At 39.9% G+C, this 22,328-nt stretch overlaps 1 protein-coding gene across 2 annotated transcripts in view; it reads right to left on the bottom strand.

The window, feature by feature from the left end:
* Positions 1-22,328, bottom strand: part of LOC109992537 (cadherin-18) — a 189,208-nt gene that overhangs the window by 83,266 nt on the left and 83,614 nt on the right. The window contains exon 1 of one of the 2 annotated variants that reach the window (XM_020645202.3): positions 14,429-14,696. The exons of the other annotated variant lie outside the window; for it this stretch is intronic. The gene's annotated coding sequence lies outside the window, so the exon portion shown is untranslated. Of the gene's footprint in view, positions 1-14,428; positions 14,697-22,328 lie in introns of those variants that run through there. 2 annotated transcript variants of the gene reach the window in all.

The raw sequence follows: 22,328 nt of genomic DNA, 5'->3' as shown, positions 1-22,328 counted from the left end.
CACCCTTGCTAGTAGGCCCCAGAATAACTTGGAGGTTACACAAATGTTTAATATTTGGGTTCTCACCACTAGCCGAGTTTGTAGCTAGACTGGCTGTAGCCCAGATTAATGGGCCTGCTCTACTGCCCTGATTTAAACAAGCACAGTGAACGGATAGCATCTCGTAGGAGCAGCTTGGTTTGACTAGTGGAGTCTAGAAAATCAAGATATTTATGTAGGCCGTGGCAGGACCGAAGCATTGTGTAACCACGTTTGGAACAGGAATGTAGACATTAACATGCAAGGAAGATCAAAGGCTGGATGTGCTAATAGCACTTCTAACGTTAGCCACACTCAGCAAAACAAATTACATCGTTTACCAAGAAACATTTGAAAATAAATTGTTCTCAATTTGGAGTGTTTTCTTACCTTTAGATTAGTCATTTAGTACGATAACTGACTTCAATGTTGAATCGGTTCCAATAAAATTCTGTCATTGGACTAGTCAATGAGCTAGTGCTTTTAGAATCTTAACGACTCATTGCCAAACTGAACAAAAGGAAAAATATAGCACAGTAGATGCGGGATGAAAATTTCCTTATCTCCTCCAGCACTTGGTTCGCTTCATATCTGCAAAGTCATAATTCAGGACGAGTCTACCGGAGCCTGGCAGGCTTCAGACTTTCACACATGCTAAACATGCAGAGCAGGTAGGGTTTTTACAACAAGGAGAGCGCCTCTGTGCTCTCATCCACAGAGCAGGGCTGAGGCTATCCACATTAGCATTTCATACACAGATAAGCCTGCTTTCTTGCTGCCAGGTAGATTCCCTCATGAGGGGATGAAGTGCAAGAAATTTAGGAGGGGTTTTCGCAGACGCTCGCCACATTGCTTTTCAAGTGTCCACAGAGACTTGTGGGGAAGGGAGGTGTTGGGAGCAGCGACAGACAAATATGCCACCTCACTGTCCAAATATGAAATAGGCTGGTGATGTAGACGGCGGGGAAGAATAGGCGTAGGAAAGTGTGAGGAGAACGTGCTGTATGTGGTGTTGAGCATTGCGGACATTAATGTTGTCATGCTGACATTTTTTTTATCTATTTCACATCGTTCTAAAAGAATTCTGGTTAAAGATAAAACTACTTCAGACCATGAGAGACCAAGAAGAAAACGCACTCGCAGAGCACTTTTCTGGGCAAACTGAATCACGACTTTCTCACATGGAATGAGATTATGAAGCTCTCACTTTTCATTCTCTCTCTACATCACCAGTGGGGGTTTTTCTGCGATTCTGACTCATTTTCCGTCTTGTTTTGGTAATTCCTCCGAGTCATTTTCTTTCATCTAGTTAACTTTGTGAGACTAATTTAGGAGATCAGAAAAGAATGTTTAATTTTTGGATCTTACAGACAAGGCATAGGCAATTTTATGTTGTCCAAATTTCGATCCAACAGTAAGAATAATGGGTAATTTCCTTTTTGTAGGTGATTAACTGTTTACTTTGAGCCACATTATTCCAATTAAATCCAATTGGTTTCCAGGAAACTGCAACAGCATGGTGTTAATTTGTCCAACCAAAGTTCTCCTCGCCAATTAGGATGTGTTTTCCCCCCACCAACAGTATAAAACCAAAACATATCTATTTAACCATTGTTCTAGCTTGACTCACTGGATTGTTGCTATTTTTACTGAACACATGTAAGTCCTGGGCGGTGTCCTTCTGTTGTCAATGTGTATTTGTGCTGCACTATTTACACAAAGGCTTTACTAAACTGAAACACAAATGGTTGCCAAGAAACATGGTACACTGTATACAGTAATACATTTCTGCAGTGGTGCCAGAGGGAAAACAAAAGACCACTTATGGTGGCAGAGCAAATTTCCATTTGTTCTCATTTATTTCACTTTGTACCAACTTTCAGTGGAATCTCAACATGAAAACTTCTGCTGCAGCATTCTTTTTCTTAATTAATTGTTTAAAAATAAATAACATACAAAAGCAATACATCCCATCCTTTTTCGGAAATGGCATCTTCATCAAGTCAAACATTATACATCATGAGCAACTCTCTAGTTATGGACGGAGTCGTTATTTGAGAAGAGATTTGCAAAAGAAGTGTGAGATTGTTTGCACATGTGAATAGATTTCACTGTAAATATTTTTTGTTGTGCAGACATTCTTAAGACTAACAGGAACCAAAGCAAATACTGGTTCTGGTATTTGTTGGATGTCAAGCTTGCAATTAGACTGCTGGCAGAGGGATTGATTTCAATACGCGCAGAACCGTTTGACACTTTGGCACAAGTTTTGACAGTTTGGCAAACAGTGCACTGCACAGCTCACAAGCGCAGTCCTCAGGGCGAGGAAGCAGGCTGATGTTGCTACAAAGTGAATGGTTCAATCACAGTTCTGGAGACTGTTCTTGGAAATCTGCTTACACATCGCTCAGTCAGCTTAAACATGAACAGAATCAGTCACAGTGGAGTAGATCCAGTGTTGAAAAGCAGTACGATGTGAGCTAAATATCATATTATTTCAAATCAACTGTAAACGCATTAAAAGGGGAGGAAGTACTGAACCACAAACATATCTTATTCCTTTGCTTTTTTTCAACGTATTCACACTCCCAGCTCATCAAATATGTCAGGGCGTGTTCCGAATTCATAGTTGTATACAATATTGGCCAAAATTTTAAGTATGATACAAGAGCTCACTTGTCATTCTCAACTGCCCCACAATGAATTACATTTCTTCTAACAGCCATGATAGCCAGCCGGCCACCAAACTGTAATGCGTTTAATATTTGTTCAAATAATATTGAAATAACTACGTAGCTGTATAAGAACAGAGCTTGTGTTTGTTGTTGCTAAGTTCTAGATACAGCCAAATCAGTCAAGCTACCTCGGTGCTAGCTTACTGATGGAGGAATGCATTGCAGTTCTTCAAACTAATGAATGGCAAAGCTCGCCAGCAAACAAGTGGCGTACAAATAAAAGTTACCAAACTTGAGTATGTTTTTATGTTTGATCTAATCATATTCAAATAACTAAGTAGTTGTATGAATACTGAATATGTCGCTAAATTACATAAACGGCCCAGACCTGGAAACGGCATACTGTCAGATAGCAGTACAAGTTCTCGAGTATGTTGTAATGTAGGCAGTACATTAGTGAGTGATTTTGGACACAGCCCAAAAGTCTGATCAGGGTCATTACCCTCTTTTTGGACAGTCTAAACAGTTTTTTCTTATGTTTTATTGATGAGTCTGACCTGACTCTGCATATTTATTATTGCTAATTGGACATGGGAGCCCTGCACATGCTTAGGTAGTCACATTTTGAAGCTTGGGGCCAAAGACCAAGCTGCTTCATGTGACAAGTTGACAGTGAGAAAGTGTTGCTCAATATAAATACACTAATCACACGTTTATACACACAATCATCCTGAACTGGATTCTGTTTGGCTTGTATATAAAAATTCAGCACTAACTGAATTCAACCTTTTTCAGAGGTATTCATGCGGCTCATCCAGCTGTTGTCCTAACTCTAGTGGACAGCCCCCCGCGGCTCAGCCTCTCATCCACCTCACATCCGTGAATCACTCGGGACACTCTGTCCATCTCCAACGCCCACAGCCCCCACCCAGCCCTCTCTACTCTCTTACTCTAAACCTCATAAAGCTTTGGCATGGTCCAATTAACATCTCTCTCACATTTCCAAGCCTCTGGCAGCTGCACGAGAGGGGTGAGCAGGTCTGACAGGCGAACAGCACACTAATGTTCTATCAGCCACACACATCAGGATTCCTCTTTGCACTGTGACACCGACAACTATCTGGCGTGACTCGCCTCTTTGCTCCATCAGGATACTACAAGACTTTTGAGTTAGCGTCCATAAATCCCTGGAAGCAATATTTTTCATCTGGAAATTGTGATGTTGCTCAACATTGGAGGATTTGAGTATTGCTGCAGGACATTTTTCTTGTGTTTTTTTTTTTACTTAAAGTTAAACACCATTATCCTGTTCATTCAGATATTAGCACATTTAAGGTCACAGTTGATGACTTCTTCGTTAATACACCAAAATAAGTGTTAGAAAGCCCTCCAATATGGCCTGCAATTCTGCTTAAGCTATTGGCAAGCATGCCAATCTGATACCATAATTAACTTCCCCAAAAACATCGACTTCTTTCCTCTTCTTTAAAACAGCAGCTTTTACAGAAATGACATGTCGCACGGCTGCCTTTAGCAGCTGTACTGTTAAAAGCAGCAGTGCTCTGCTAGCGGAGAGGATAATCATATAAGAGCTCGCTAAGCTCAGTCAAACATTGGCGGACTGTTTGTTAATTTAAAGTTGAAATTATTTAAATAATTAGCCGTAGAAAACAACAACTAAGAAGTTTCATCTAGACACAAAAGAAAATTCTCAACACACTTCAGTGGACATGGGATGACAACATTTTTGTTACATCATCACATTTGACATGTTTTAAAGTAATGAAACCTCCGTCATGTTAATGATCAAAAGTATTTAAAAGACAACTTAAAAAGAGATTTTTCATAATGCAGGTCTATAGAAAAGGAATGAAATTTCTGCACAATGTTTACAATGTTATTCAAAATGTTTTGGTTGAATTATCTTTTTTTTTTTCTATCAACACAATATTGTGCGTTAACCTCCTGGAAGCTCATGCAGAGTGTCTCCATGTGTATTCAGTGTACATCGTTGAGTATAAAAATGTAAGTGAAGCGCCTCGAGCTTCGAATGTAAGTCTAGAGAGGGGGTATGTGTGATAAAGGGTGTGCCCAGCATGTGACTAAAACACAGACTGAAACCCCCCCGAATATGACCAAAAGGCACAGCCCCACCACCCGGAGGAGAACAAAATCAAATACTCAGAGGCAGCCCCGAGGATCTCAGGCAGAACGTGCTGCGATTGCGTAGCCGCGGTTCATCCTTAAAAGCTATTTAAAAAAGTCTCCGAGAAAATACTCACAAATGTGAAACCTGAAACCCTTCTAATAGTGCATTAACTATTCATGCAGCATATTGGCAATCAAACGGCTCTGTTTTTATGGTTTTGCTAAGACGGTTCTATCATAAAAGGGAGAACAAATATACACACGGAAAATGTTTTCATCTGCATCTCACTGCAGTTGCTTTTCTTAATCCTTATCTCCAGTGTTTTTCAACGCCATTACACTTTGAAGCTCCTCCATTTTTTTATTGTCTACACTTAAATCCATAGCCAAGAAACATCTAGTTTGTGATTTTGAATCATTTACCATGCTATCCTTAATCTGGCTCAGCCCAAAACCTCTGTCATCATGGGCAAAGTATGTTTCTATCAAGCAATAAGTCGCAGATTTTGTAGACTTGTCAGACACAAGTCTTTTTTCACATATATACCTTTGGAAATTCTGGAAATGTTCATGACAGGCTGCTCCCTCACATCTTCCTGAGAAGTAAGGGACGCAGCAGTGTCCAACACTATTTACCAGAAGTGTCACGCCTATGGGTGGGATGGAGCCCCCTCAGATTTCTTAAAATCTGACAGAATTTTTCTCATCTCTTAGTATAAAAAAACCTATTATTTCTTTATACAAATGATAAATAGTATATCACCCATGGAAGAGACATGATGAAAAAAACTATGAAAAATTAGCAATTAGGCTGAGAGTAATTTTTGCATGATTTAACCGAGGTTTCCTCAGACTTTAAGACTGATCGAGAAATAATACCCTTTTTTTGCCTCTGACTATAAATGGTTAAAAATGCAGAAAATAACATTTTTTTTCCCATTTTTTTTCTGAGAAGGACCCCTTGACCCCATTCTGGCTGAATTTTGGCTCCGATAAGCCATTTCTGCTATGTATGGTTTGACATAGTCACAGTTTCAAGGCAAGAGAACAGAAGAACAAAATTGCACAATGAAGCAGTTCCATTAAGTGCACTAAGATCAAACCGGACTCTGGTCGCAGGATATAAACGTCATCGAGAACCTCCCACTTGTTGTGAATTTCCTGAATATTTCCTGCTGCGTTCTCACATGTCCAAGGGGGCTCCCCCAGTGGATTTCAGGAGATTTGGTGTATGGGTAGAAATACCAATGGTGACATTAAAATAAGTTTGAAATGCCTCAAACTCGTTTGAGTTCACTCCCCTGAAAGGAAACAGCAAAAAAAATGATTTTCTTTAAATGTCCCCTTAACATGCCTGATGTATTGTTGAACAAAATATGCTCAAGTCTTGAAAAACAGAAATTCAATAATAACAAGCACTCCAGAATAGACTCTATGAGCCAGTGAAAATGACAAAAGTCCTTCAAAGCAGCTTTATGTTTCATCACCTTATGCCAGTTCACTACAGCCTTATGTTGATTGTGTTTTCCTTGGGTTAAAATCACAATAGCGCATTATAATATTGCCATAGCCTTATAAAAATGCTCATTCACGATCAATCTCGTTCTTCCTCTCACAGGGCTGAGTGTTCTTTAAGGAGATGCTTTGCTGCCCATTCGTCACTGACAGTGAGAGCAGCAGATGAATCATTCTAATGTTGCTTTCACCCATACTGAAAAAACTCCAGAGTGCAATAATGTCAGCGTGATGCAGACTGCTCCATGTCCCACTGTGAGAAATGAAAGTCTAAATCAAACCCAAAAGGAAATGCTTGATGACAACAAAGGCCACGTATGGGAAGTTTAGAGTAAAGGACCAGATATGTCCCCTCTTCCTGTTGGTGGAGATGAGTCATGTGTGACGGGTTTGAATCAAGAAAAAATCAAGAGGAAGAGTAACTAAAGGCACCCAAGACAAAGACAAAGAAGAGCTGCAGTGATTAACCAACTGATCGAAGGAAATCTTTAATTTCACTGTATATGAGTTTACCTGTGATTACTTAAGCAAAAATGTCGATCATATGCAAGCTATGGCTTCCTTAAATGTTGAGAGTTGTTGATAAGGTCGCTGTGCAAATTAAGTTTTTAGTTTTCGATCTTTTGTTTCGGAAAAAGCAGAAGGATCAGAGTCACTTTAAGGTCTCAGAAGGTGAAACATGAGCTTTTCCCCCCCACAACATTCTGACCTTTTTGTATTTTTTAAAGTTATTTTGTAGTTACTGCCTTGATGCAGTTTCATCTCTTGATACACCAAGATTTCTACCTTGACTCTGTGGCAATGGAGTCATACTTGGATTTCTTTTCCGCCATTATGCCAATTACTGTGATTTCTGTTTTGTCTTGGTCTTTGTTTTCAAGCTCTTATCATTTGATGAATAATACATATGTGGAACGTTTGACCACACCTACCGAGATGATGCATTTATGGACAATTAGATACTCCCTCTCTGTCTGAGTTTTATTTCTGGGCTTTTATACCTTTATTGGAGCGACAGGACAATGGATAGAGTGGGAAACTGGGGAGAGAGAGAGACTGTGGTATGGCATTTCATTTTTTCTCCCGAGTGTGGACTTTGATTTTTTTTTTTTGCCATAAAGTCAAATAATACAAAAACAAATCTCAGGCAACTACAATAGAGAGGTGCAGAGAATAATGCTGAGTATTGAACCTTTCAATACTTATATGTAATTTGACCCATGTCCTCAATGAAAAGCAATACAGTCTGCAGTGTTTGACATCCAGAAGATCCATCGATGATTTTTACTCGGGCAGAAATGATGGCGACAAGTGCACTTTATTGATATCTGGATAACAGACAACAGCAGTTAGTAGGCAGGATTTGCCACAGTGGGATCAATGTGGGAACCTCCCTCAAAACAGATTGAATGAAAATATTTACTGGATTGCTTTAACCCAACACCAGGTCATGTGGAACATCTATAAAAAGTGCACACAGGAAGAAAAAAATCCTAAACAATGGCAACCAATTGGAATTGAATGTTAATTCTGTTGACTCTCTGCAATTGGTTAAACTATTGTCTACTTTAGTCCCATTTGTTTTTGAAAGGTAACTCATATAGCTATTAATTTTGTCATGAGTTTTTCTATCTGTTTTTTGAATTAAAAAAAAAACAAAACCCTATAAGTTGCCACTTTTCTCTCCTAAACCAACCCTGTATTTGAAGTGTATCAATTTCTACTTAAAACATTATTTCTTTCAGGTTTAGTGCTTATTTCAGAGTAGAACACAATTGAAGTTAATACGGGAAGTGCCTTGAAACTGCATTCTTTCTAATGACCAGCAGGAGGCAACTTCACTGGTTGGAAAAGGAAGGCTAACGGTTTAAAGCCAGATGGGAAAATAACTCAACTTCTTAGTTGATTTTTAACCTCAGTAAACATTAGTCTAATGAGTTCTTAAATTTAATTGTTGGTGTCAAATCTTTTTAAATACAGCAGGGTGGTACTACAATTCTACAGCATGGTTAATTTGTGAAATATGGTCATAGGAAGAGCAAAATTGATAATGCCTCATGGCGTTCTTGGCTACCTTTGATTAACAAGTGACTACTACAGCAACATGTGAACCAGGTTAAAAGGTATCCACCTTCCTCCAAATATGTTAAACACTGGTCCAAAGCAAACAGCCTAATTCATGGCTTCACGAAGGTGGTTAGCAATGGGTGATGATATGAGGGCTTAATCATTTCTTTAAATAAAATCGATGACAAGAAATGAGTTTTGTGAGTCTTGTGACTTTTGCTTGTCTGTCTGCATTCCCATCTGAATAGCTTGTCTGATAAAAAAAAAAAACAACTAAATAACAAAATTCATCCATTTATCTCCGTAAGCCCCACAATAACATGCCACAGCAGCATTAGAAGCAGAGGATTATTTTATCTTGTTGGATTTAAAAGAAGATGGCATCGCTGTCAGGGCCGGTACACACTTATCAAAGCTATAATTCTTACTAACAGAAGAAAAAAAAACGCTGTCTGCACTGGGAGTCTCAGTTGGCAGACAGAGACAGTGAATGACCACTTTTTTGTTTGCCATCTCTGAAGAGACTCATGTTAACGTTTGGAGGGAGGCATGATTCATCTTTTGAATGGCCCTTTCAGTGTTCTGTTGGAACAATAATCCACAGTGCTTTTTTTCCTGTCTGGACTGCTCGTGATATGATTGAAAACACAAATGGCGGCCATCACACAGTATCCACCTGGGGTGAACCATTTCTGCATGGACCATTACTTCTTGATGCATTTTTCTTGCTTTAAGGATTGATTTTTGCATGATCTATGGAAGCATCACCAGCAGGCTCCCAATGACAGGTGCTACAGCGATTTAGTATTCCACTTCCATGAAATTAAGGGAGTTGTTGAGAGAAAGTCAAGCATCAGACTCAGTGATACTCTGGCATTTATGCTGCATCCATGTTCCCATTAGATGGTCCTATTTTTCAGAGCTTGGAAAAATTAGAAAACAGACACTAAGACAGACAATGTGTTGATTTGTATTACTCAGAACTTATCGAGGTTACCTACAACAAGCAAATTAAACTTTTAACATACTTAAAAAGAAAGGTGAGGAAAAGGATGCTTAGTGCATGGCCCAGCTTTTGCAACTTTAAGTGTATCCACTCAAATAGTTCAGGGCTTCTGTTTATTCCACTTCCTGTTGTTGTTGTTTATTCTGCCTTGTTAATTATGATTTTGTTTCACGGACAGCGTTGGATTTTTTCCCTCCCTCGTGTTGTTTTTTATTCCTGTCAGCAGATCACTGTACAAAGTTAATTTTCTAGAACATTCCTGTTTAAAAAAACTCCCTTCTGCACTATTTAAGACGAGAGAAAATATGAAGTCAGGCCATGCAATATGTCGCATTGAAGGCAGCGAGCAGCGTTGAACTACTAGTCTAACAACGATGATTTTAAATGTATTTTAAATATGTAAAATAAATCCTTTTTATTATATTTTTAATTTTTAAATCTTTTTAATTAAAATAAATCACTGTAGCATCGGTGGATTTCTGACTTCATGCAGGACTCAACAGCTTTGATTCTAAAGTCCCAAGTTTAAAAGTTGTGTTGCATATCTTGCAAGTTGCCTCACAATCATTGTTTGCTTCCTGCAAACTATTCACTGCATTCTTCATCATGAAGCCATATTACGTTTTATTTTTATTTTTATTTTTTTTAAAGATTTATTTTGGGCTTTTTGTGTTTGTAATGCAGAGAGAGGACAGTGGACAGAGTTGGAAACCAGGGAGAGAGAGCGGGGAATGACATGTGGAAAGGGGCCACGGGTGGAAGCGAGCCCGGGCCTACCGCTCGAGACGAGAGTCTCAATACATGGGACGCGCGCCCTAACCACTGCGCCACCAGTGCGCCCCGAGCCATATTACTTTTAAAGTGCATTTCCCCATCTTATTCTCCTTCTCTCTTAAGTGGTTTGTGAATGTGTAATACGCTGCTGTAGATTCTATAGATAATCATGTGAACACGCAAATTCACAAAAAATAATATCAAAAAATCATATGACACTTACTAACCGGTTTAGATTCAAAAAAGTATTACCCAGTGAATGCCATTTGAAATGTAAGACCTCTCACAGGTTTTTTAAGACATTTATTGACCTTAGAATTTGAAAATCTAATGTTACATTTTTGAAGGCTCTGCAGGAACCCTGTAGTGCTGCAAATATGTTCTCAGACCCTTCAACGGGTCATCCCGACTTGGAAGGGCTTTTCCTAATCTGATACTCAATGTTCTGATTATTCCAATGAACACAGTGTTATAGCATGGGTTATTCCCTAGCACGGGTTAACCTCCTCAATAATTGGTGATGACCCAAATGGGGAAATCAGGGTTTTAAAAGCTACCCAAGGGTTTTTCTACACCAGTCTTGCAGGCTAGACAGCACTCCTTTATGATGTGCAGAATTTGTGAAGTAGCCCTTTAAATTATGTCATTATGAACCCCAGCATCCATTGTTCGCCCTGTCAGCCAAGCTAGTAAACTCATAAGATCAAAAACAGTACAAAAGAGGCTTTTCACAATCCAAGCCAAAGATTTGAAGGTCTCAATAAAAAGTTTTTAAAATAACCATTTCCCAAACGAGGCTGAATTTACATATTAATCATTACTTTATGTTTCTACCATGTTGAACACTACGCATCGTTTAAGATGTCTGCTCTGCTGCAAGCAAACTGTGACTGATAATTGCACAATTGCTCACACTTGAGTTGACACAACACTTGAGGGCAGATTTTCTAGTAACTGGTGTCAAATATGCATTCCAGTAATCAGCTTGTACAGTGTGGCCTTAATGCAGTTAACATGGCGTCTACATCACCCACAGAGTGTGATGTTCAAACACTGGAGTCTGTTTGTAAGTAACACACAGACATTTCCTGCAGTTGCTGTCTTCAGTGAGATTAATAATGGTGTAATTAGCTCAGTGCCCTTTCAAATGAGGAAACATCCACAGGCTGGACAAACAGGCGTACCATTATATCAACAGAGAGTGTATAATCAGGGCGCTGAAGCCACCTTTGTCCTTTTAAAACTCCTGCAGTTAGGTTGTTTTCAGGCAGTCGAAGACCTGTGTTGGATAATCCATCTGTTTTGTACTGGAAAGAGTCTACAGGCCTGTGGAGCCAGAGGTAGTCAAAACGTCCAATTTTAGAGATCGATGGCGAAAAGAATTCCCAATATCAGTTTAAGGGGAACAAAATAACCAGTTACGTCTGGCCCATTGGACAATTTAAAGACCCCACATAGGGTGACACATAACCATAGATTGATTTTGTTCCTTTAGTGTGTAGAGAGCAGCAATGTGATCAAAACAGAAACACCACACAAAAAGATTTCATTCATGAGCAACCAGAGTCCTGACTCTCAAAACTTGGAAATGTTGCAACATTTCTCACGGTCGATCTCGCCTCTGGAGTAAACAAACATGGCCGACAATGGGCAGGAAGGAAGTGTTGGCAAAGGTACTTTTAACTGAAAATTCACAGAGAAAACAGTAAAACTATGGATGAAGAAGTGCAGACAGCATGAACATGGTCCGTATGTGTAGGTGAGTGCTTCCTTCTTCGGTCAGCTTGCTTCCCAATTGGCTATCGTTTCCTTGACAAATGACAAAATGTTCCCAGCTAACAAGTATTGAACATTCAGTGCTTACTATTTGAAATTCCTTCAATCTGCTCCTCCTGAGCAGATGGGATCACTCTTAACACACCTCACATCACAGGATAATCTGGTGCGGTAATCTTTAGAGCCCTTATAAATCAGGACTTTGCTTTGGATTTCCTCAGGTGGCAATAAAGCCCAAATTCGGCCCATTCCTCTTGTAGTGTGTATACCCCCATTTAGAGATAAGGTGAATTATATTTTGAATGTGGATTGTGCACTCATACGTGATTGCTGATAGATCTTGGTATGCCTATATCGGCTAGATGATATCGTCCAAATGATATATCAGTCTCTGAAAGTCTGGTTCAGGATCTTTTGGTGGTGTTGAGCCAACATGGCTCAATGTAGCTCTTGGAAAATGTGTCAAGTGATTATCCAGTAAACTAATCAATTACTTTGTATTGTAATATTCCAGCCATACATCAAGTCAAAATGGCTAACTGCAATATGTTCCTACAGTTGATTTTATTCCTCTTCCTGCCAGACTGACTAAGCAATATCAAGGCCGTTGTTTTTGTCCTGCTAAAATGTGTTTTTTACCGATGTTGTATTTATCAAAACCAGATAAATTAGGAATGAAAAGACTCATTACTTGCGGCCCCAGTTTTGAGTGTTTTGGGTTTTGACTGCCAGGGCAGCTGGTGGACTATGATTTTCATATGTTGTCATGCAATTCCAGACTGTTCCACTTGCCAGATTAAATTAGGCAATTTTATGTCCAGTACATCTCAAATTCGAGCACCAGCTATTAGGGCTCATTTGGAGCTCAGTCAGCTGTCTCATTTTGCATCGACCATTGGAAGAGATGACAGACAGACAGACAGACAGACAGACAGACAGAGGGACTGCTTTGAAATCTCACATGTCCTCAAGCGAGGCCTTCACCCCAGCAGAGAGACAGGACTGACTTGATAGATTGCTGGGTCGTCTGAGACGGATCCATGCACACTAGGTGATGCACTTTGTGTGCTCTATGCCAATATTTGCAAAACTTTAGTTGGACTTAACAATTCTGACTTGAGGCATTTATCAACTAGAAGTTTCAAATAGTTTCTTCGCTGAGCAGCTGAAATATAACAATTCACTGAATATTAATTAATTCTGAGATGTCATTATGGACATTTCTTTTAAAAACATAAAAAAGCTGAAAGATAACTGACAGATGGCATGATAATGATTATAAAAATACTGTATATACAGTAGCCCTAGTCCAGTCCACATGGCTAAAAAAAAAAAAAAAAAAAGACCACAGCTGTACACCACTGGAACAGAAATGTCCCCAGGCACAAATTAAAGGGGGGACATCAAAACTTCTCCCCTAGCACAGCTTTCAAGATCACACATTATGAGGATAACATTTGCATATTATCTGCATCAATGTCAGAGCACATAGCAGCCCACTTCCTATAAAGTGGAGCTATAAGGTTGGAAAAACATCATGCACAGCTTGTTTGCCCACCAGTATGCTAATGATAATGATAATCACATGACTCATGCCAATTTTTTTTTAAACATTTGCAAACATATCAGAAAAGGTGATCACCTCGCAAAAAGAAAAAAAAATGCAATGCTTAAGATTTGCACCCATACAATTCTCTTTGCTCATAAGCAGCCAGTAAATGCAACATAAAGATGGACAGCTTAGCATCTGGCACTTCACCTTATACCCACACGACTGTCAAAGCACTGAGCGTTTAAATGACTGAGGCATCTAGTCAAAACGTCTTTTTTTTTCTCTCTCCTCCCGCAACAGAGAGATGGCTGTTGCGGGGAGAGGAAGCTGTGGACTTGTACATACAGAGAGGCTGCAGTCAATGAGTGGACTCCTGTTTCCTGCAGTGCGCGTAAATTCCAGTCTGGCTACACTGGTGCGGCACGCGCATCAAGAGGCATCGGATAGCCTCCAACTCCCACACTGTCTCATAGCAGCCCTGTCTGTCATTCATAACTACACCGAGGCGCTGCTGTGTGCAACAACACCCCGGGGGACAAGACAGAGGCGCGTGCGAGCCGAGCACACTCATTATAGCCGCAAAATGACTTGAGGGAAAAGTGCGCACTCTTGCACTTCTCTACCCTCCTCGCGCCTGTTCTGTTTCTGCGCGGTGCCAAATTTCGCGAGGTGCAATTGCTAAAATGCGCACACTGTCAAACTCACTCACGCACAAGACTCATGTATTTGCCAGCTTCTTCTTTTTTTTTTTTTTTTTTTTTTTTTTAACACAACACAGTATAGGCGGGGGCACGTACGCCCGCGCCACACACAGTCACGCGCACAGGTGCAAACGCAAAACTTACACTACAACACAGATAAAAAAAAAAGCCGGACAAACTTATTTATATGTCTTACCTGTCCGCGTGCACTCCTCTGAACACGCATGTCAGCTGATTAAAGGCGAAAAAGACGCACGAGTTTGAGTATGTTCCTCATTTCTGCCTTCCCTCTCCCTTCAATTTCCTCCCCCGACCGCGGTCATCCTCTCCCGGGCAGAGCTTGACTGCACGACTAGCGGAGAGCCGATACTCTCTCTTCTCTTCCCGTGTGTGTATGTGAATGTGTGTGTGTGGATATGTGAATGTGTGTGTGTGTGTGTGTGTGCGGGGCGATGGGACGAGCAAGCCGAGCCGGTGCTTGTGTGCGCATCGCTCCTCCGAAGCATCCTCCAATCCTGCCTGGCTACTGCGGCGGCTCAGGCCGAGCAAGGCGCCCGATTGGTCGGTTTGCAGATCAATCCCTGGTTATCTGGATCTCGGACCGGCCTCCCCCGTGCTTCCCCCTACCTCTCTCTCTCCCTCTCCATTATCTCCCTCTCCTCCTTTGCTCCTCTCTTCCTCTGTTAACACGTGATTATATAAGATAGTGATCAGGAGGCGATACGTTATCCCGATCTCATTTTCTTACAGACACACACAACTCTGAATACACCACCTGACTGTCCCAGTAGAATTTAAAGCCTCAACAAGAATACATTTATTTTTAATGCAACGAAAAATGGGGTTTCCCAAGTAAAAACCTGAAATTAAATTACTGATCTAAATGTCATCCCATTCATTCTTGTTGGAATTCTGTTCATATCTAAAAAAAAAAAATAAAAAAAAATGTATCAGTACAGAGTGAGTTATTTGGCCTCTCTGTCTAAATTGCAGTTTCATTTTGAAAGCTTTACAAAAAAGAGTCTCTGACTCAAACTCTGGGTAAATTACACTGACCGAGCGCTGCAGAGTAAACGTTGCACTGATTTTATTCCATTTTACTGGCACAACTGGAGATAAGTGTTTGAAACCCTTTTATCGCCATGTCAGAAAAAACTGTGTTATTGTCCTATTTCCATTAGCCTCTCTCAAAAAATATCCCTCTAAAGGCTTTCCAACGGTTTGAAAATGAAGAAAAACTGCATTCCAAGTTCACCATGACATGTAACAAAATACCTGACCTTCTTGTCCTTTTATGGGATAAAATGTATGAGCAAAACACGCACTAAATACCCCCTCATGTTATACATGAGGGGGTATTTAGTGAATACTCTGAAACGTGTTGCATGGATCCAGGGGCGTAACCAGGATTTCTGTGCCCCTGATAACATAACAGACCACTCCTTTTCAATACCACACATTTTGAAAAAGTATTGAAGCTTTAAAAAGATACCACTGCCTTTTTCCTAAAACAGGTGCCTTAAAAAAAAAGATTGAATCCATCAATGGAGATAAACTCCTGCACACTGTCTGAATTGCACAAATACATTGGCAACGTGAAACATTATTACCCAATATTGGGTGACAAGGACTTCTCTTATTGTTGCCGTGGCATCAAAACAGGTATCGATATCGTTCAATTCATACGAGCATTGTACTGGATCTTAAAACTCTAAAACTGTGAAACTTAGCAACAACTTTCTGTTACACACTTAAAAACTCTGCTGCAGTTTTAACAACAATGAATTAAACTATTTAATATAATGGGTTTTTTTGGCCTTTGAATTGTTTTTCGGCATCTAAAAGAGTTGTTACATTTTTTTTCAGGGTTAAAATGTTTTAGTTTTTTTTGTTTTGAGGTAAGAAAGAGTTAATCATGCTCATTTATTCTGCCAATTTGACCTTCATGACAGTAATTACTGAGAGTCACAAGGTAAAACTAAAACTATCTATTTCAGTGGGTAGTCAGTCCATTTTTCCACCAACCCATGCACGGATCTCCTTAATAGGAGTTTTAACAAGTTAAATTATGATGCCCCATATTTCAGAAACATCCTATTTCATGTCTTAAAGATCCCATACTCTGCCCTTTTTGGGGTTCATATATTTAATCTATGTACCTACTAAAGTATGTTCACAATAACTAAAGTTATAAAAAAGTGTCTGTTTTCATGAACTGCCGCTCCACGCACCGGCTCACTTCTGACTCTCTCTCTAAGGCTCTGAAGCGCCCACGTTCAGAGTCCCCACGTGTGCCAAGTCTGATCTGATTGGTCGGCCTGTCGGCTCTGCCGTAATTGGTCAGTCGCTCAGCCACTCTGGCTCCGATGGCCGGGGAGCAAAAACCTTAGCACCTTAGCACTACTGTGCTACCGCAGGCTACGGCATATCGTGGGCGTGCTACAGAAGTTAATGGGCCTGCAACATAAGCTGCTGGGCTTACCACAACGAGCCAATGGGCTTAGATCAGTGATCTCACACTGACAAGACGTCACACTGACACATTTTTTTCGAGGGGGGCTAGAACCGAGCGTTACATGCAGCTAATGCTACAGCTAACAGGAGGACGTAAGAGAAGCCGCGTTTCTGCAGACTTTGAATTTTTGCACATCGATGTGCCTAAACATGCACAGGACACTTGAAAAACACACTAAAGAGCATATAAAACCAGAAAAAGCAGAATATGGGCTCTTTAAGATAGAAATGTAAAGTTTAAAAACTATATTTTCCTTGCTCATTTTTCAGACACAAAAGTAAATTTGATAATTCTATCAAAGCCTACTCCATCCTCTTATAATAGATTAGTTAACCTAAATACTTGATCCATCATTGCTTGTCGACTTTAATGCCTGTTAACAACTAATGCTGCTTTTCTTAGTTTGCTGAGCTAAAAAGTGTAACGAGGATTTTTCCTCATTGAAACACAAGGAATCATTGAAACAAACAAAAGTGAAACAAAAAGATCAACAAATGAGTTTAAAGGTGGATGAAACATCTGTGGAGATTATTTTTACTTTAGGATTAACAGGAAATAAGAGAGAAAGTTTTGGCTTCAATAAGAGAAACAGTTAGCAGCCATAAAGGTACTTATGGAACAGGTTAGGCATTCAGTCATAAATGATCTATCTGAAATATTTCTGAACAACATCAAGTTTCTTTCAGGTTTTTCTGGTTAAGATTTTTTTTTTTTTTGAGTCGTGGGGAGTTGAGTGTTACTTTCATCCCCCAGAATCTTGATGTGCCATCAGCAAAGCACGGCTGCCAATTACTCCAATGAGTTCAGAACAGTTGGAAGAGTGAGGTCAACATCTAAGCGCGGGAATTCAGGAAAGAAAGTGTGAACATTTATGAAGTTTAATTTGCTCAATTTTTTCCTTGCTTAAGAAGAAAATCCCCCCCCCCCCCTCCCAAAAAAAATAATCTTTCAAAAGTCAGAAAGAAAGATTCACTTTTGTGGGCTTTGAGAGTCTCATACAAAGGGGAACACATCTTCATGTACTCCTTCACAATCTTTTCTGAAACATTTGGAGCCAGAAATCTCTTCATGAAGGTCAAACTAAAAAAAAAAGACATTTTCTAGTAATTACTCATTATAAATACGTTTCCAATATTTTCTTTTCATCCCTATTTTGCAAACGCTGTATTGAAACATATTGAAACATATAGAAACGTGTTGTTCAAATCGAAACAGAAAGTTGGCCTCTGTTGTTGTTGCACTACAGTATCCTTGCTATCACTCATCCCACCCAAAAGTAGACCTTCTCCTGCTTACAGACAGCAGGGTGCATCAGCAGTCAGGCGCAGCGTCGAGGTGCATAAGAGATGCACTGAGACTTTAATAAAGAATGACTTTTTGTTTTGAACTGTGTTTGCGCTGCTCTTCTGAAATACACAACAGGATCTGCAGACTTGTCTGCATCTATGAAAAACCCTTTCCTTCTCGAGTGTCTAACACGTCTGGTGTCGCCCTCAGTCTGTCACAAGGTCGGTTCCCCAGGGGGGCTTTTCAATGATGTTCGGCGTCTGAGCCATAATCTGACTGGGGATTGAGTGCACAGACAACACACACCATGGACAATCACTAACTCAACCGTTTCTTTTAATAGCACAGATAAAAACATTTTATTTGTTGTATTAAATCTAACCATCTCAAATTAGAACAATGCTGTCATCATAATGAAAACCATTTGATAGGTCGTCATTGTACTGTACTGATACATTTAGAATGAATTAGTACAGCAGCTATTAGTAGCAGTTCCTACTTCCTACTTGGCCATTGACGTGACAGCTGGTGTTTCCTTGGTTTCATGGCGTCTCTGTCATGTCGGCCGCCAAGAAAGACTCGACCCGTTACAACTATGAAATTAAAGATTTCTCTGGATTTGATAACTGTTAGAAATATTAGAGGTAATAGAAATACTCGTCAAAAAATATATAACATACTGTAGGTTTAATCCATTTTTAAATAATTGAGGATATCATCACCTGCTTCTACATCTCTGTACAGCATTTGAATTTCATGGCTGTTCAGAGAGAATATTTTGCAATATTAAACAAGACTTTGAAACATATTTGAATGCTTGCTGGAGCTTAGTAAAACTATAACAGGACATCTTAAAGTGCATCTGTATAAGAAGTGTTACAAAGATCAATGGGCCTCTTGAGGCTATAATACAGTACATGTAAACACTCAACTGACAACAAGTAAACAACAAAAAAATGGATGACATGATGGTTTGATGCAGCATGAGCAACAAGGCACACCTAATGTGTCCTGACAGCATATCAGGACAGAGGTTTACTCAGTATCTCTTACATAACGTCTCGGATGGATGACTTATAATACAGGACACACTTTTTCAGTCCTCCAAAAAAAAAAAACTTTTGTCAAACACAAATGGAAAAATTCTCAGTTTGTGCCTCGTCCATCCTTCGTTACGAACACATTCTCTCTCACAGTGCTTCAAAATATTTCATTCAAGGTTCCACTCAAGTGAGAGTTTGGCACTTGCTGGGCTCTTTTGGTCAAGATAAAAAAAATCAATGTCCAAATAGATTATTATTTTGAGGTATTTTAAGTATTATTATACTTGAGGCTGGCTCTAAAAGCCAAGGAAACCCCATTAGGTCCCATATTAAGATGCCAATGTGTACAGCAGCATCAAACAGTTTTCTGCTGATAACATGTCTACACTCATGCACTTTAACTTATGTCAATACTGTCCATTTACAACTCTGTTTTTGCACATTTACATTTAACCTTTCAGATTTAAGACAAGTAATGCTTAGTTGAATCCTGGTTGTATATATTCTCATTCTTAGTTTTGATATTTTTAGTACTTATTTACTTTGTATTTAATATTATATTGTGTTTAAATGTACTAATATTATGTTTTTTGCTCATATTGTGTGTTTGGACAACCTGCTGCTGTAACGCCACAATTTCCCAGTTTGGGATCAATAAAGTAATTCTATTCTATTCTATAATTTCACAGGCTGGAACAACAAATGTTTTTTTCTCCTTTTCATACACATTGTACAGTATGTCATTTAAAAAAAAAACAATTTTAATAATAGGCCTACCTTAACTGCAACTCATTATCTGTTTCTAAATTGATCGACAGTTTGGCCGAGACAGAATTTCCTATCACGTGACAACCATCGTTTGCCTTTAAAACACCACTTCAGAAAACATTTAATGATACTATTGAGAACACTTCCATGTTAGATACAGTCCGTGGTCACATTTGAATAACACATGGCTGACTTGGTGAACTGGTTCAATTTAGACTGTGTTTGCACAAAATGAACTCAGTAAGGTTCATGAATAAGATGGATTAAATGAGCATCAGCATACGTTTTCTTGTTACGCAACCAAGAGAATGTATGTGACGTGACTAGCTTTTACTTTATGTAACTTACAAAGAACTTCCCTTCGAAAACAAATCAACATTAACTCCTTGTTTCACACTGACTAGATCTGCTCTCCTAGATTAGAGTTCCGACTTTGTCTCCCCCAACCCAACTGTCTCTAACTTGTGCATTATTCATGCTAAATCACCTGACTCCCCGCCACAATAAAACAATACGCTAGCAGACAGCATGAAAACATAAGTCTAAAGAAGGTACCAGCAGTGTCATATTTGGACATGTTGGCCACTGACCAAGCTGCCATATTTGAAGTCTTGGGTGTGAGAAAGGACTGTCAGCTACAGTACATGACACTTGCGTTTCCTTGGTATAAAAATAAAAATAGCTTTGAACAAGTAGCACATTTCTGCTATGATACTGTTTTGCACTCTTAGTTTGACAAGGTGCTCTTATTCCTCGACTTTCCCCTCTTTTTTGTGTCTCTGTTTTTTTGTCTGTCAATCAATTAGTCAGTCAGTCTGTCAGTCACTCTCTTTCTATCTCTCTTTCTCCTCCTACATCTCCCTCACACACACACACACACGCACACGCACACGCACACACACACACGCACCCACACACACTCGCACACACACACTCGCACACACACACTCTCCCTCACATCACTCAGGTACCCTTGGGCCAGCTGTTAAGTCTGCCTATGAATTCAGTTGTGCTTTGGCTCTCTCTGGATCCAAAGGGAAACTTAATGAATAATGAACGGGGCAGTGAACGAGTTGGGTGGGAGGGTAAGGGGGGAGGGAGATGAGGAGATGGGCAGCAAGAGAGAGTGAGGGGGAAAGAGTGAGAGAGAGGCCCTTCAGGACCAGGACACGTTGGAGAGATGGAGGGAGGGCAACTTGTTAGTGTTCACCCATCAATTAGGCCACAGAGGAGACATGAGGAGAATGGAGGGTGATGCGTCATGAGCACAGGCAGGAGAGAGGAGGAGGAAGAAGGAGGGGGGGAATATAAACTAAAGAGCTTGGTTGCTGAGGAGACAGATTAGGCATCAGAGACAAGGTGGCGAGCGACGGGATGAGAGTCGGAAGGAAGTGGACATGCGAAAAGACAAGGGTCTTGAAGACATCAGAGGCTCCCCTCAACGCACTGCCTCCAGCTTCATCTATCATCCAGGCCTAGTTCTCTCTGCCAACACAACTGTGTCCCTGGTCCACATCCAGAGTTGGCATCCAGCTTCAAAAACACACCAACGTGGATGTGCTCTGTATATAAAAAAAAATTAAAAAAAAGGAACAACTCTCCTTGAAACTGCAGGCAGGTGTTATAAAAAGAAAAAAAAGAATCAGACTTCCTGACACTAAAAGTTTACATTGCTGCTAATGCCAACGCTGGACTTGAAATAAGTTTCTTGCAGTGTTCATTTTGGCAGCTCTTTCAGATTAAGTCACACTTTTAATTAATGTGTAATAAACCACAGTCTTACCCTAACCTTAACCCTAAGTGCTTATGTTGCTTAAGCCCTAACCACAAATGGTACTCAGGATGCAAACCCCCAGTCTCTGGTGTCAAAGTCCTGCACTTTACAGCCTCTGTAGGACACTTCATTCATTTGTGTTGCCATGAGACATAAAGCAGTCAGATATTACGTTTCTCACCACAACATATGAAACATAGTATCATAATAAAAAATAATTCCTGGGAGACACAGTTAAAGGATGTTACAGCTGAGTGGTTGGTGGTTATGCCCAATGTTCTGTTAAAGACCACGACCTTCCCGAACCCTAAACCAAGATTTTTTGACTGATTTAGTTAACTTTCGAAAACAGTAATCGAATGTGCTACAGGGCTGCAAATATAGTCAGTTATCAAACTTCTGTGTGTTCAATTGTGTTGGAACAAACTGTTATTAGCTTGACATTTCACAAGCTTTTTAATCTTTCACTTAAGTTTTCACTTGAGGGTTGTAGCGTAATATCGTTTGTTCATTCCTTCAGACACACCTCATTGACTCAGGAAATAGTGTAAAATCTTTTATTTGAAGAGCAAGGTTGTGATGACATTCTGCCTAACGTTGACTGATGAAACAGTTCTTTCTGTCTGGGAAGTCCCAACAGTATCCTACCAGCAACTGTCCCGGAGTTTGACAGTTTTTTTTTTTTTGTTGCGTCAGTCTCTAATCTCTG

Source organism: Labrus bergylta, chromosome 20 (assembly GCF_963930695.1).
Source record: "Labrus bergylta chromosome 20, fLabBer1.1, whole genome shotgun sequence".
In the NCBI taxonomy this organism is placed as follows: Eukaryota; Metazoa; Chordata; class Actinopteri; order Labriformes; family Labridae; genus Labrus; species Labrus bergylta.
The sequence above is the reverse complement of the archived record's forward strand: the minus strand, read 5'-3'. Positions and strand labels throughout refer to the sequence as shown.